This window comes from Gavialis gangeticus, unplaced genomic scaffold, assembly GCF_001723915.1.
Source record: "Gavialis gangeticus isolate Ggan-Ray unplaced genomic scaffold, GavGan_comp1, whole genome shotgun sequence".
Taxonomy (NCBI): domain Eukaryota; kingdom Metazoa; phylum Chordata; order Crocodylia; family Gavialidae; genus Gavialis; species Gavialis gangeticus.
In genome coordinates this window covers 7,815,886-7,820,071 of record NW_017729017.1, presented here as the reverse complement: position 1 = coordinate 7,820,071, position 4,186 = coordinate 7,815,886, and the positions used below count along the sequence as shown (strand labels likewise).

General features: G+C 39.1%; 1 protein-coding gene across 2 annotated transcripts in view; it reads left to right on the top strand.

The window, feature by feature from the left end:
- MMP24 (matrix metallopeptidase 24) overlaps window positions 1-4,186 on the top strand; it is a 69,406-nt gene that overhangs the window by 40,214 nt on the left and 25,006 nt on the right. Inside the window, exon 2 of one of the 2 annotated variants that reach the window (XM_019513089.1) lies at window positions 2,321-2,405. The exons of the other annotated variant lie outside the window; for it this stretch is intronic. The gene's annotated coding sequence lies outside the window, so the exon portion shown is untranslated. The remainder of the gene's footprint in view (window positions 1-2,320; window positions 2,406-4,186) is intronic. 2 annotated transcript variants of the gene reach the window in all.

Here is a 4,186-nt window from a genome sequence, read left to right as displayed (position 1 = left end):
AGATTAAGCAAACTGAAACAATGTTATTTCTCTGGGACAATACTAGATGTGAATTGCCTTGTCTCAATGACAAACACTGTGAAAGTTAGAGGTGACCCTGAAATATTATTACTGTGACTTATAAGAAATGTTCAATTAGTGTGCTTATTCTATAATTCCAAGCCACCTTTAATGGTTCCAAAAACCATTAAATACTTCAACCCAGTTGCCAAAACCTCTAGCTTGATAACATCTACATTTCCAGTTTTGAATTCTAATAAAATTGGCAGTTGGAGCTCTCAGCTGCACATTAGATCCAGTTTGCCTTTGAGCACAGTTTTCCTCATTTGAATGTGCTTTTTAATTGTCTGTATGTCTATTCCAGGCCCTGGGATCTCAGACAGAAAAGAAGGTTTTCCTTATGTCGACCCTAAAACAGTCTTGCAGGAGTTTGTAACCATAGGACTTTCTCTTCCTCTGGGGCACTCCGGTGAACAGACATTCTCCTAGTTTCTGATGCACACCTCTTATGTACTTACAGGCTGTCACCAAGTCAGCCCTGAGCCTACGCTTTTCCAAGCTGAAGAGTCCCATAGCTCTCAGCCTCTCCTCATAAGGGCTGCTCTCTTTTCCTCTAATCATGCATGTGGCTTTCCTCTGGACTCTTTCAAGCTTCTCTACATCCTTTCTAAATTGCAGAGCTCAGAATTAGATGCTGTATTCCAGCTGCAGCCTCACCATGGCTGTATAAAGCAGGATGACTTCCTGGGTCTTGCTTGAGATGCATCGGTAAATGCAAGTCAGAGTTTTGTTTGCTTTGCCAGCTGCGGCATCGCCTTGGTGGCTCATGTTCACCTTGTGGTCAATCATAACCCCCAAGTCTCTTTCAGTTGTGGTGCTAGCAAGTGTAGCGCTGCCAAACCTGTAAGTATGATGCTGGTTATTTCTCCCAAGGTGGAGCACCTTGCATTTCTCCGTGTTGAATGCCATCAGGTTTTGATCTGTGCACCTTGCGAGCCTGTCAAGTTTGGCCTGAATCACCAGCCTATCCTCTAGTGACCACACTTCCCCATAATTTGGTGTCATCAGTGAACTTAGCCAGTCTGCTTCCGACACCAAATAATTGATATTGGGTTCCATACATATGTCTGACCACACTTTGGATTAGAGGTGGACGGGAAACAGTTTTACCATCCTGCAAAGTTATTTGAGATTTTGAAACATTTCCTGTTCTACAGCGGGATGCACTTAAGATCTTTCAAAGTTTTTCACTGGAAAAATATAAAACAGACAGCCATTAAAAGCAGAGCACTTGCCTCAGACATGGCTATTTCATGGTCAAGCGCTTCCTTTGCCTTCTTCTGACCAAAAATTTGAAAACAGGTCTTCCAGATCTCAGACAAGTCCCTTGATCATTAGGATTAGTGGCTTGGCTACCATGTTTCCTCCTGGAACTATTCCAATTTTAATAAATAATTGACATTCATAAGAGCAACAGCCTCAACTCAGGTCTCCCATTACCTAAGCTGGGCTAACTGATGAGCTATAGAATCTTTCTGATGCAATGAATATTTAATTTTTTTAGACAAAAGAAACAGCAAGCTTAAGAAACTCACTCTAGCATACTCTACAGATCGGTAGTTACCATGAAAGCCCTGACCAGAAGGCTGTGGCTATTCTGGGAACGGCATATATTACTGGTATCTCTGCACTACAAGCTGTAGTAAGAGTAAAGATGAATAAGGTAACAGCATGCAAATTAACTTAGGTACTGGAAACAGTATAGACATGGCAGCTCACCTTGTTCTAATTTACCCTAATGTGAAGTTGAGCTCCATGCTGTTTGGGTTAGATTGCATCCAGTATCTGAGATAAGCCACTTAAAGCTAGCTTGAGTAGCTCTACATTGCATTGTTCACAGTAGTGTAGACATGCCCTCTCCTTCCCTTTCTCCTTAGAGCTAAGAAACCCTTCCCACCAGAACTGACAAATTTCTTAAAATATTTTTGTTGTTGAATTGGCACTTTCTGATGAAAAAACTAAATTCCAAAACTTTTTTGTTGAAAAATTTCTGATTGGCTGTACTCCAGATCTATATTTTGCTCTAGGATTGAATATAGAGAGAATAAGGGGACGACTTTTGTTAATGGTCAGATCATCATCTCCTCTTATATGATGCTGAGGATCATCTTTTGTCCTGGCAATTTTAGAAATAATATTTTATAGCATAGTTGATGGACCACTCTGTTGATAGCCTGAGAGGACAGTATGGTTACATTTTGTCCTCAACTATCAACACAGTGGCTCCTAAATGCCTCCTCTCTCTGTATTATCTTCACAGGTCACCTTGGTATTCAGATGGTCTGCGACAGATGAAGCATGAAGGGAGCAGGCTAAAGTGCAGTGATGGAAGTCACACTCCAAAGGTGATCAGTCATGACACAAAGAATTTGAAGTTTCATTTCTTGGTTGTGATGGAGATGAAGAAGGTTTTCTTTTTCTCCATGTAGTGTCTGTGAAGACCTATGCAGTCTGCATTGTAACAGACTAATATTTCTTGCTGTTAGGCAATTTTCTATCTAATTCATATACGGAACTGACTGGATTCAGACCAGATTAGCTGCTTCTGTGGTGGCACTTCTCCCTCAGGGAACAGATGCAATGTGTTTTTATCAGTTTTGCTTACTGATGTTCTGAAGTTGTTGGGAGAACCTAACAGTACAGTATGTGATTTGGCTCTGTGATCTCTCCTAGTTGACTATCTTGCATTGGTCTATTATTACTGGATGCACACATTTTAAAATAAGGGCTGGGTAACTTACCCAAAATAATCTTAAAAAGCTTGGATGAGAGATTTTTGGCATACTGATGTTAATGTTTAATAAACTTTGGAAGCTAAGGGAAATTGTTCAAAACTGGAAGACAAGTAATATTTTCCCAATAAAGAAAAAAGAGCAACTAGAATGAACAGGGTATCTACATGCCAGTTAGTTTGGCATCAGTTCTTGTCTAAAAAATGGAAAAGTTGATTTCCATAAGCTTCAGCTTTAAAAAAGAATTTAAGGATGGAAATAATTGATAATAGGCAACCGTTTTATGTAAAATAGGCATTGTCAAGCAAAAGTGATTGCATTCCTTGAGGAATTTACAAATTTGGTTGCCACACAGTAACTACACAGATATAATGCATTTATTGGACTTTTGTAAGACATTATGAATAGTACTGTATAACATTCACATTTTTAAAAAAGATTATCTAGAACTAGATGCATAATTAACAAACTAGCCAACTGACTCAACTACTTAAAAAGTGCTTGTCAGTGGATAGCCATCACTGAATAATAATGTTTCTATGGATGTTAGTAACTGGTCATAGGCCTGATGCTAGTAAACATTTTCAACAGTGATCTGGAAGTATATGCGTTAAACATTTCTGGTCTCATTTGTGGATGACAAAGAATTGCACAGTGACAAATAATGAGAACAGGACAGTCATGCAGAATGTTATTGATTGCTTCATGCACAGAGCCCATGAATTTTCACACTACCAGAGATACAGAGTTCTGCATTTAGAAATAAGTAATGCAGGTTAGTCCTGCAGAATAGGGGATTGTGTCCTGGAGAGAGCTAGATCTGGACGGGATTTGGGGATCATAATGGTCGAACAACTGAACAAGAGCTCCTAGCATGATGTTCTGGCAAAAACAGATAATGGAATCCTTGGATGCATAAATGATATAATAAGTAGCAGCATGGAGGTGGTTTTGCTTCTCTTTATTTTGTGCTGATGAGACTCCTGTTGAGATACTCTGTATATTTCGGTGGCCACATTTCAAAAAGCTATTGGAAAATTGGAAAGAATGCAGAAGAGAGCCATAAAAACATTCAAGGATGGGAGAAAACATCCTGCAGTGAGAGGCTTAAAGAATCCCATCTCTTTAGTTTTTCTTAAACAATATTAACCTGTGACCTGATTACAATGTATAAATGCTTTCACAAGCAGAAAACAGGTACCAAGGGCTTTTTCTTTTAATGGAAAAGAATTGAACAAAAAACAAGGGTTCAAAGATGAAACCAGACACATTCAAACTGGAAATTAGATGCAATCCTTTAGCAGTGGTTAATTGGCAAATGGTTAATTCTGGGCAAATAATCCCAAATAAAGTGGAGGATTTTCCATCTCCTGTTGTTTTTAAGTCATGCGTGG